This window comes from Lontra canadensis, unplaced genomic scaffold (genome assembly GCF_010015895.1).
Source record: "Lontra canadensis isolate GAN:19392208 unplaced genomic scaffold, GSC_riverotter_1.0 scaffold22, whole genome shotgun sequence".
In the NCBI taxonomy this organism is placed as follows: Eukaryota; Metazoa; Chordata; class Mammalia; order Carnivora; family Mustelidae; genus Lontra; species Lontra canadensis.
Window position 1 is genome coordinate 657,747 of NW_022631016.1, and position 12,020 is coordinate 669,766.

Genomic DNA, 12,020 nt, shown 5'->3' on the forward strand with positions numbered 1-12,020 from the left:
GCCGTGGATGCTCTCTGGAGCTTGGGTCACCTTCCTTAAGGTGGAATGTTCCAGAATGCAAGGATCCCCCAGAAGGAACTGTGATACCTGGGAGCAGAGCAGAAGGGTCAGACATGCATGGGGAGCCAAGCACCTTCAGGCGCCACCGGCTGTGGACGCTGTGTCCCCCATGGCCCCATCCCCCCGGCTGGGGAGGCCAGGGCAGCCCCCACCACAGGGCTCTTGCAGCAGGCCTGGCTGGTCTTGGACACGAGCCCCAAGGCACAGGAGCACACCTGGAAGGCAGACAGAGAGGTCACAGGAATGTCCCTGATGGCCAAGGGCCACATGTGCAAAGAAGGTGGTGTCTCTCTTCTGGCCCTCGATCAGTGGCTCATGCCGTGTTTGAAGCGGGAGGGACAGGCTGAGGGCCGGCTGCCTCGGAGTGACTTGTGCCCAGACCCCCTCCCACCGCGCCCGCCCTCCCTGCCCACTCTCAGTGGCCGCCCTGGCTGACCTGCTTCCTGAGAAGGGCCCTGGGTGTGTGCTCAGCTCCGGGCTCCCCTGTCCACCGACCACCCCTCCCCTGTCTCCGGGGGCTTCCGAAGGCGGAAGGACAAGTTTCAGCAGCCCCTCCCGACACTTGGTCGCCCTCCAGAGCCTTCCCTGCAGCCCCTGACCACATGGCTCTGGAGGGCGCGGGGGTCTCTCGAAGACGTACAACCTGTGCAGGGCCGTGCCCTCTCCCAGGACACGCAGAAGCCACCCTGGGATGAGCGGGGACAAACCCTTGAAGCCATGGGCCACCCCGGTTCTGGAGAAGGACCTGACCAGGCCCTCCCAGGTCTGCAGGCCCTGGGTCCTGCCCCTGTAGACCCTGCCTCTGTGACATCCTGGGGGAGGCAGTGAACACAGGCTCCCTCCCATGCCATCAGTCCCCACCGGCCGTCCCCACAGCAGCTGCTCGAGGCGCCCTCCCTGTCCCATTCTGGGGAGTCTGTGACACATCCCTGCCTGTGGCCCACCCGCCCCGTCCTGCCTCCAGCGCCCACCGTGGCACCAGCACGGGAGGGAATAGCAGGGGCCCTCAGAGCCCCTACGTGGACGAAGAGAGGCACCCCCATGCAGAAAGTGGGCCCGTCTGAGATAATCCAGGGTGAGGGGCTACCCACCAGCCTCCCCAGGGGCCAGGCCCGTTCTAGAGAGCCTGGGGGTGGAAAGGGACCGGAGCGGGGCCAGGGGGAGCCCGTGGGCCGCAGACACCTGCCTGAGGGCCCCGGGGGGCAGCGCACATGCAGGACCGGCCAGGCCCCGCCCTGACGCCTGGCATAGCTGCGCCCGGTCCCGGGGGCACCTGGGCAGTGGTGGGACCTGAGCCTGCCCTCCGCCGGCCTCACTGCCTGGGCAGGAAGCACAACCACGGTACAGAGCCAGCAGAAGTGTACAAAAAGCAGTTAGGTGTGCGGGGTGTGGGCTTGGGGCCAGGGCTCCGCGTGTGAGCAGACCTGCAGGCAGGCCCTCACCCTTCCTGGCCCCAAGGACCCCAGGCTGACGCGCACCAGCCCAGGTAGGCTCTGGTCGCCCCTGCGGACACGGTGCTGGGCAGGCAGGAGCTTCACCCCTGCAGGAGCTCCCGGAGCCCACGCTCTCCTGCCTCAGGCCCCTGGGCCAGGCACCTGCTTTCCCTCCTTGTCTCCCCAGGGCCCAATGCCTGAGCCTTCCCTCCGCGGGGACACTGTCCTGTCCACTGCAGCACCCCCAGTCCCCTCCCAGGAGGGCTGGCTGGGAGAGAAACAGGGACAGAGAGACAGGGACAGAGACAGAGAGAGATGGTGAGACAGGGACAGAGATGTAGAGAGAGAGACAGAGAGAGTCTAGAGAGACAGAGACAAAGAGATAGGGTCAGAGACGTGGAGAGACAGTGAGACAGAGACAGAGATGCAGAGAGACAGAGACAAAGACAGAGGTGTAGAGGGACAAAGAGAGACAGAGATGTAGGGAGACAGAGAGATAGAGACACAGAGACAGAGATGTAGAGAGACAGTGAGACAGAGAGACAGAGACGTAGAGAGACGGAGAGACAGACAGAGACAGAAGCTGAGTATCATTTCATAATGATCTTCAGAAATACTGGAACAAGGGGTGTCTGGGTGGCTCAGTGGGTTGGGCCTCTGCCTTCTGCTCAGGTCATGATCCCAGGGTCCTGGGATCGAGTCCCGCATCGGGCTCCCTGCTCAGCGGGGAGCCTGCTTCCCCCTCTGCCCCTCCCCGCGCTTGTGCTCTCTCTCTCTGACAAATAAATAGGTAAAATCTTTAAAAAAAAATACTGGAACAAGGGTAAGTGCTATTAATTGTTAGAAACGGTTGCGTGTAAAACCTGAATGAGACCAGGCTTGTTTCATCCGAGTCTCTTTTTCCTGGGAGGATGTGGAGTTGGCGGCATTTCCTGAGCCTCCAGGCCAGCTGTGTCCCCCTGACGTGACAGGTGTCCCTCCCGGGGCCCGGCACACGACCAAGTGGCCCGCAACAGAAGGTGACCTGGTCCTCAATTATGGGCTTGCCCCCGCGCCGACTGAGGAAGCAGGAACCCCCCCAAAACTCCACCACCTTATCCCCACGGCCGCGACTTCCGGCAGGGGTAGATCTGAAGGGCCTTCATCAGCCCGTCTGTGAACTTGAATGTGGGGGAGTCACGCGGACGTGTCGGCGCGTGTGCATGTGGGACCCCGCCGGTGTGGGCAAGCGTGACCTCGTTTTCTCTGCCCGTTTGTGCCCTCTGCTGGTTTGTCCGGACATTGCTGTCAGCGAGGTGACCTTGTTCCCGGGGAGCAGAGGCTCGCAGGGACACCCCCCTGCTCCGCCCCCACCAGGGCCTTCAGCCCACCCGGAGCAGATTTCTCTCCTGCTCCCCGTGAAGCCACAGAGGGGCCCAGGGCTGGGGCAGGGCTGCGTGGTCAGGGACTCAGGCCCCTCCTGACCCGCGGACTCACTGTCCACCCGCAGCAGCGTTCCCTTGGCCCAGGATGGCTGCTGAGGCTCCAGTCATCCCACCTGCCGTTCCATGGGGGTGCAGCGTGGGCGCTGGGGGCACAGAGTCAGGGTGCTTCCCCGCTCCCTGGGAAGCCACAGGCTGGGGCAAGGCCCTCCCTCCGGGGCTGCTTCCCTCCTCCCAGCAGCGATAGTTTAAGAACCTCTTACGCACAGCTGGGGCAGCCGCCTCAGGGGTCCGGCAGGGAGCGGGAAGCCAGCCCCCCCCCCCCCCCCCCCGCCCCCGGGGAGTATCCACCAGGCAGAGGACCTGAATGAGACCCGGCTTATTTCATCCAAGTCTCTTTTTTCCACTCTGGGGATCTGGTCACCCACGTCACACACATCTCGTTCTGGGTGTGGCTGGGTTGCGATGGGGGTTTCTGTCCCCACGGGGTCTCCCTGGTGAGCCCTCTCTGCTCTGCCCTGGAGGGGGCAGCCCCTCTGTGTCCGAGGAGCTCCGTGACTACCTCTCCCTGGGGACATGGCCCAGGACCCAAGGCCGATCTCCAGGACCTCTATAAGCACTCTCTCCCGAGTGCGGCCGTGGAGGCCGCCGCTGTCACTGACACGGGAATCCCGCGGTAGCTGGGACTGGACGTCTGCAGACTCGTGACTCCAGCCAGGGGCCCAGGTCTCCTCCTTCCAGCAATGCCTGACTCTCTCTGCAGACTTGGAATGACAGCAGTGTCTCTGGGGTTGAGACTATCACCTGTGGGACTGTCACCCGTGGGCCCCCATTTGCCTATCTCTTGCTAGGCGGGACTCCAGAGTGGCCCCCCTGACCTGCCTGGGCGGTAAGGTCACCAGGCAGCTGCCCACTCGCCTGGGGGCTTCTGGTTCTAATTGTTCTCCTGGGACCACCTCCAGACCCTCCCTTCACTTATCTCTGCCAAACAAACCATCCAAAGCTGGAGGAAAACAGCTCAGAGCTGTTATTCCTCCTGACTCAGTGGTAAGGAATTTGGGCGGCCTCAGCCCTGCACCCCGCCTCCCCCCCAACCCGTGGGGGTCACACGCTGGAAGGCCTCATTAGCATGTCTGGCACCTTGGTTCCTCAGGACCCCTTCCCCCTCAAGTCCGTCTTCCCTTCTTCGGGACCCCTTCCCCCTCCTCAGGCTTCCCTCCCCTCCTCAGGACCGCCTTCTCCCTCTTCAGGACCCCCCTATCCTCTCCTCAGGGCCCCCTCTCCCTCCTCAGGACCCCCTTCCCCATCCTGGGGCCCCTTTCCCCTCCTCGGGTCCCTCTCTGCCTCCTTGCGGCCCCATTCCCTGGTTCATCACGTCCCTGCAGGTTGCTGGGATTTGTCGGTAATAAGCCCGAGACCCTCCCTCGGTGGGGGTGTGTGGAAGCTGTGTCCTCTGTCTCCACGGTCCCGGGTTCCACCTCTGCAGCGAGTAGCTGGAGGCCGCAGGAGCCCCTGGAGCCCCTGTGGGAGGCTTGTGCCCGTCACCGTGCAGGCCGTCCCTGCGTGCTCGGGGTTTCACTCGCTGGCTCTGGCATCGCCTCTGGGCCTCCCAGGGCCAGGGCTCCGAGCTGTGCCTGCGGGAACCCCCGTGTCCAGGGCGCAGCCAGGAGCGTCGGCCGGAAGTGCGGCCCAGTGGCCCGTGCCTGGACCCGAGTCTTCCGAGGGCGTGCGTGCCAGCTGTCACCGGCCGCTGCCGGCGTGAGTGAGACTTGTGTCCCCGAGCTCCCAGCCAGCGCTTGGCCCGAAGACCTGGGCGGTGGAGACCAGCGGGAGTGATGCCTGCCCACGCCAGCCGTGCTGCTTCGGCAACGACGGTAAGCCTGTGGTTCTGGCCTTTGTACACGCCTCCTCCCCCCTCGGAGGGCTCGTCCCTCTTCCCACATCAGTCCTGGCGATGTCTCCTGAGCGGCAAGCACTAAGGCCGGACTGAAGCTGGTCGTTGCTTTGCTTTACAGTTTGGGCTAAAGTGACTTAGCGTCTCCAGTGGGGTCAGGCCGTGCCCTGAGGCCAAGGTGAGCCGGCGAGTCGGGCTTGGACATCCGACCCCAGACAGAGCAGCCGGGGCCAGACCACGGGGAAGGGGGGAGGCCGCACCCATCTCTGGGCGGCAGAGGGCCAGGGGACCGCTCTGGCACCTCTCACCTGAGGCGAGCGAGGTGGTTGCACCTGGGGACAGGGCTGGGGCTGCTGACCATGCAGAGAGCTGGGGCGCGCGCCCGCTCAGGGCGGCGTGGCTGAGAACGTGAGGAAGCGGTGTGTCCGGACGCTGTTCCTCTCCCAGCTGCTTGGACTTTAGGATGGAGTCTCTGCCTTGCTCCCCCAGCCGTCACTGACCCTGCCTTTCCCAAACCATGGCCCACGAACCCCTCTTCCTTCCTCTGACCTCCAACCCCTGAGTCGGGTCCCTCCTCAGGAGACTATGGCCAGGCCCTCGGACTAAGGGACAACTGTCCTGGCTCCTCCCATGGCCACAGAGCGGACTCAGGCATTGCCCACCCCGCCCTCTGAGCCTCCCAGCCAGTGACCTTGCCCTCTGAACCTTGGCCGCCCTCCAAGGCCACACCCGACACTGGTCCTGCCCCAAGTCCAGCCTCCGCTCCTGTGTCCAATCTGACCCCCAGCCCAGGTCCCACCCGGAGTTCAGGACCAAGTCAGCCTGGCCCGCTCACGGCTTCAGTGCCCTTGGCCTGTCCCCAGCTGGACCCCAGCCAGCCTGCCTCAGGGCCTGACAGCCGGATAGACTCATCTCCATCTCTGACCTCCCGCCGATGCCCTCACCTGTCCTCATGCTCTAGAAACTTCTCCCAAGCCCCAACCTTCGATCCAGCCTGGCAGAAGGGCAGCAGGAGTAGTGGTACCCCTCTTGCCTCCCTCCTCCGAGCTTCCTGAACGTGCCGGGCCGGCCCCATGGGTCCCCCAGGGGTGCCCTCTGACCCTCGGCCTTGCACGACGGTCCCCAGGAGCCCCTGCTTCATTTACCCCCTCCTCTGCCTCAGCCTTTCAGTGGAAGACGTCCACACGCCCTGAGCAGCCGGCAGCTCCTGACAGCCTGCTGGGGCATTTGGGGTCTGAGCTCTGGATGCCCAGGCCCACCCCTCTCTGCCCCCCCCGAGCAGGTGGGCAGAGCACCCAGCTCCCGCCTGTACCCTGACGAATTCCCGGTCCTTCCCCTCCGCTTCTGGGAGAGGCCCCGTCTAATGCAGGCAGAGGACGCTCTGCCCAGAGCCCTCCCAGGGCGAAGCTCCCCTCTTCGCCCACGGCCGTTTCAAGACCCGCTCCGGCTCCGAGTCGCCGGCACCCTCACCCGGGTCACCCGACCCCCAGCCCAGCCGCCTCCTGCTCTGTGTCTCCGGCAGCCACGGGGCGCCCGTGAGCGACACCTGCCGCACCTGTGCCCCGCAGGGGGGCGGCTGCATCTTCAGGGACCGGGAAGTCTTCTCAGCCCACTCCTTTGTCCATCTTGGGTCTCATCAGCACCCCAAGGAAGCCCACCCATGGTGCTCCCTCCCTCGACCAGGCCTTCCCCTGCCTCCTCCCTCCATGCCCCCTGCAGCCTGCATCTCCGAGGGGTCTCCTCACTCTGCCTCCCAGCTCGGAGTGACTCCCACCCTCGGGGTGACGAACTCCTGCCCCGTTCGCCCAACCCCTGCCCCCTCCTCTAGCCCGCGCTCCGAACCTGACTCCCTTGGTCATCCTTGAATGTGGGGGCCCGGGGGTTCCTCACCGACCCCTCTCCGCCCCTGCCCGCTTCCGCCGGCTCAGGAGGGGCCCACAGTGGGTATTTGCTGCCCCCTTGGGAACACAGGGCCCCTGCATGGACAGGGCAGTCAGGAGGGGCTCAGTCAGCACTGGACAAGACAGCTGCCCCGGGCTGTTGTGCCGCAGGTCCTGGGAGATCTACCCACGAGCATGTCAGTGGAGACACAAGCCCCCTTTTGCTCCATTATGGCCCCTTCATCAAAGAAGGACAGAGGCATGTGGGAGTCGTATGCTGTCCCAGCAAGTCCACAAGGACACCAGTCCACACGGTGACAGCGTGAGGACAGCTCAGCTCTCGGGACAGGCCCTGGAGCGACAGTTCCCAAACAATGGCTATGGTGACCCGTGAACTCTGCTCCCAAGAGCACATTTGCACCACTGGCCCACCTGGACTGTCGAAGGTCCACAAGGAGCCTCGAGCCAAATGTCCTTCTAGGGACCAACCCTGCTCAGGTGCAGCTGTCCCGCGACACGGATGGTCGACTCAGGCGCGCGGGAGACCCCACTCAGCTCACCAGCACAAACGCACCAACGTGTGGGCTCCGGCCCGGCAGTCCTCCCCGGACCTGTGTCGTCTGGATGCACCTACGATCCCAAGGTGGGAGGGAGTAGGGGCAGCCCGGGCTGGGTCCCTCAGGGTCAGGCTGGCTGACCCCGGGCTGGGACCCTGGGCTCATTCCTCAGGGTCTGAGGAGGGATTCGGGGCATCACTGAGCAGCTCGAGTGTGGGAGGGGGCTGGCTTTTGGGGGTGGGGAAGGTGTAAGGCCTAAAGACCCCCAGCCTGCTCTGGGGAGGGGGCAGGAGGTTTGGGGAGGAGGGGTCTGAAGCGGGAGGACGGAGCGTGTGTTGCAGGGTGCTGCGTGGGGGCCCCCAGAGGGTCACCAGTGCAAAGGTGGGATTCCCGGATGTCACACGCAGCCCGGCTCCTGCCTCGGCACCTTGGGGTTTTTCCTTGGGGACACTAGGTGGGGACCAACGTCCAGGGCCTGTTGGAAAAGTACTGGCTGGCAGTCCACTGAGATGTCGTTTTCTCAGGTTGATGGTTAATCCCGGGTGTCCCTGGAGAACAATCTGGCTGGTTTCTGGGAATGCCCTGAGCGGGAGGGGCTCGTGGCCGCAGGCTGGGGCTGAGCATGGAGGCTGCCGCTACCCCCGAAGGCCCTGGGGGTGGGTGGACGGATGTGAGGACCCCCCCCGACAGGTCAGGGACCCCTGGACCCCGGTGCTGCTGTCTCCTGGACTGCAGGGGAAGGCTTGGAGCCCCTGGTCTGGGGTCTGGGCCCTTTCACCAAGCAGCACCCCCGCCCCCCCGTGGGTCCTCGATGGGCCCTGAAGCCCCTCAGTGGGGAGGAGGTGGAGCCTTTGGGAGCGCAGCTGGACGTCCTTGTCAGGACAGCAGGGCCTCATGGCAGCCGTGGGGAGGGAGGAAGCCAGAGCCTGGTCCTGACTCTGCCTCCCGCCTGGAGGCTCCGCATCCCCAGGACTCCGTTTCCTCGGGTGCATGGAAGGGGCTGATCCTGCCACCCTCCTGCAGGGGCTCTGTGTGAGGGGAGCAGCAGGTGCAGGGCAGGGGGCCGCCGTCCCTGCCCCCCTCTCCTCACAGCATCCCACGCTTTGGAGACTGAATATCCTCACTGAGCCTCATTTGAAATTCCAGAGGAGACGTGAAGCCTGTCGGGAGCCCCCAGAGCCGCCGAGAAGTTCCCGCCTGAGATCTGGGCTCCGTCATCCGTGGCGTCCCCACTCCCCTGCACGGGGCGCCCCAGGCAGACCCTGCCTTTGCTGGCAGTGTCCAGTCTTTCTGAGTCCAGCGCAGGGCCCAGCGGCCACACGGGGCAGCCCCGGGCTCTGCCCTCTCCATGGTCCCAGTCTCTGCTGCACGCTGCCTCTGGGTCCGTATTTCCAGCCCCCGGGGGCAGGTGCCACTCCAGGCTAACCGAGGGTCTAACCGAGGGTCTCATCCCTCCCTGGGGCCTGGGGCCGGAACAGCTCTCGCAGCTCGATGCACGCTGTCGCCGGGCCAGGCTGCCTCCCAGCGGTCCTCCCATCTGGCTGGGCCTCCCTCCATCTGGGTCTCCTGCCGTCCTCAGACCCAGACTCCCCGCCTTCTGGGCCTTGTTCTGATCAAGCTGAGCTCCAGTGGGGACGTGGACTTCCGTGTCCACAGCTGGGAGTCCCTCCTTTCCAGCCTCGGGGTGTTTTCCCGCCGAGCGGCGGCGTCTCCCCCCAGAGGCTGGCCCGGCGAGCTGATGAACCGCAGCTCAGGGAAACCCGCCACAGGGGACTTGTGGGCTCATCGTGATGTGCCGAGAGGTCGGGAGAGGCCCCGCCCGGAATCCGACCCCACAGGGAGGAGGGGATTGAGGCTCAGAATACTGGCCAGGGACCCCAACCCTGGAAGAAGGGGCTCTGCGACATGTGATGGAAGCACTCGAGTGAGTAACCAAGGTCCCCGAGAAACTTAGGGTCAGCAGGAGCCAGATGCACACCCAATGCCCATGGGATCCCGTTCCTACTGCTACACCGGCCAAAGTTAAGATGATGCCGGCCCTGCCAGGGGCTAGTGAAAGAGCTGCTCCTGCTTCAGGATCTTCTCAGAACGCGGCTTCCGTAGCCTCTAATCTAGTAAGTTCCTCCTAGGAAACTCTGTCCACAGGTTCAGAGACGGGGCCTGCGGCAGCATGGACAGTACAGCCCAACGCCAGGACGGCCGGTGGGAGGAAAACGGGTGACGGTCCCCGTGAGGCCCCTCTCCAGGGCTTGTGAGTTTGACGGGACGGGACGCGCTCGTACGCGAAGTGCACTGTGCCCACCGACCCCCGCTGGGAGTGGGGGTCACCACAGATCTGTAGTCCTGGGTGCACACGCAGGTGTCCGAAGAAAATGCCTTTTTCGCAGCTCCTGTGCCCTTTCCAACTATGTTCCAAAAACGTGTTACTTTCGTGATCACGATAGTTCTCAAAGTACACACGTGCGTCCTGTTACCTGACAACACGACCTTGGGCCGTCAAGCGAAGGCCTTGGGGCGCCTGGGTGGCTCAGTGGGTTAAGCCTCTGCCTTCAGCTCAGGTCATGGTCTCAGGGTCCTGGGATCGAGCCCCGCATCGGGCTCTCTGCTCAGCAGGGACCCTGCTTCACCCCTCCCACCTCTGCCTACTTGTGATCTCTGTCTGTCAAATAAATAATAAAATCTTTAAAAATAAATAAATAAATAATCAAAGGGGAGGTTCTCTGCAGGGTGGACCCTGGGCTCCTCCCCCTCCCCTGGAGGTCCTGGAAGCTCTGTGCCCCGCCCACTCCCCCCCCTCCTGTCACAACAAAGGCCAACTCACCCCCTCCCCCGCCTCCCTCCCAGCCGATCCCCCTGACATGTCGGTGAAGACTCAGCAGTAAACAGGCAGGCAGGGAGGGGACTCCAGGGTCACTGTGCTGGCCGGCTCCATGGGGAGCTGCACTGTGGTGGGGGTGGGAGCTGGGCGTCCCTGCTCGCCATGAGTGTGGCATTTGGAACATGGAGCCTTCTGCCAATGCACCTGCTAGTGGCGGCAGGTGCAAGGGGACAGGACAGCTGGGCACCAAGACTCTGTGTCTCAGTCTCTCTCCCCGGCCCCCCTAGCTCCCTGTGGCCGCCTGTCCCCTCAGAGAGTGCCCTGCTCCCTCTCCCCCCTGGGAAGACAGGGGCAGAGGAGACACGGAATATCAGAGTGTTGGGGGGGTGGCCCTTAGAGCTTAACTCTAGGCCCAGAAGTCCATGAATGCAGGCTTGGGGGCGGGGATGGGGGCAGGGGGACATCAAACATCCCTTCACGTGACTTCTGACTACTCAGTAACTCTGCTCCTTCAGGAAAACAAACAGCCCCATCCCCGTTGAAGACAAAGGTTAATGACTTCGGAGATCACGGGACAGCCCAGCGTCTGCCCTGATGTGCCCTCCCTCACCTGCTCCCTCCTGTGCCCACGCCACCTGCTCACCTGCTGGGCCCGCTGGGCCCCGCCCTCACCTGCCCGCCTGCCCTGAGGACTTCTGTCCCTGGGGGTGTGTCACTGATAACCAATCCCCAGGCTATGCCTGTTGCCCCCAGGGCTTTGGGGCGCTGTCCTGTGCCCTGGGGGATACCCAGGAGCAGGGCTTCTTACTTTGGCTCCCTGCCCCACACGTGAGGAGGCCTCACCTGTTCTCCATTGATCTGAAAGGTGGGACAGCCTCTCCTAAGACTGATGTGAAAAATACTTAATGCGGAACGTGTTCCCTGCTGAAATAAAACCTGGACAGACAGACCCCGACACTGATGAAGGACGGAGTCCGTGGTGCGGGGCCCACGTGGGCTGCACGTGTTTAACCCCAGGACAGTAGCAGAATGTTGAGGCGAGAGTCTCTGCTGTCGGTGGCGGCGCCGTGAGAAGGCTCTTCTTCCTGCTGGCGGGTGTGACACTCGGCACATCTGTGGAGCCACGTGCGGCCCACGTCTGCGCTGGGGACCCGCGCCCGGCCGCCTCGCTCCCGCACCGCCATCCGGCCTAGATGCGGAGTCGGACCGCGGATGGACTCACATGGCCAAGGAGGAGACGGAAACGCTCCCGGTTCGTCTGTGCGAACGGAATCCAGGGGTACGGACGATCGTGCGCGACGGACAGCTGGGATTGCTCCAAGGATGTAGGACCTTCCATGTTTTAAAAATTAAGCTGTCAGGAGTCTGGGGCTCAGTCGGTGAGCGTCTGCCTTCGGCTCAGGTCATGATCCAGGGTCCTGGGATGGAGCCCCGCGTCTGGCTCCCTGCTCGGCGGGAAGCCCGCTTCTCCCTCTCCACTCCCCCTGCGTGTGTCCCTCTCTCCCTGTGTCTCTCTCTGTCAAATAAATAAATAAATAAATAAATAAAATCTTTTTAAAAAGTCGAGCTGTGAAATTACCACAACGAGAGAGCGAAGGAGAAGAACCCGTAATCAACTCCAGAATTCAGGAGAGCACTTCTGCGGGTGGGCACTGTTCCTGACAAAGGACCCCAAAGGCCGGGGCCTGGCTTGCGGCGGAAAGGAGTGGGGGTTCCATGGGGAAACCGACGTCCAGGGTTCGCTGCTGTGCGCTGAGAGCTCCCTGGACAGGGAGCGCGTCCTGGGCCGTGGCTCTCATCCCTCTGGGACGTCGTTTCAGGGGACAGAAAGGGCCCCCCGGTCCCGGGAGGGCAGGGGCCGTGTGTACAGACGTCTGCGCGCCCTCAAGGGCCGCGGGGAAGCACTGGAAGCTCCTCCCCACTCAAGGGGCTCCGGCGTCCCACCCGCAGGAAGGCA

At 63.9% G+C, this 12,020-nt stretch overlaps 1 pseudogene; it reads right to left on the minus strand.

The window, feature by feature from the left end:
- Nucleotides 1-282: 282 nt before the first annotated feature.
- On the minus strand, nucleotides 283-11,247 carry LOC116870285 (annotated as a pseudogene).
- Nucleotides 11,248-12,020: the final 773 nt, after the last annotated feature.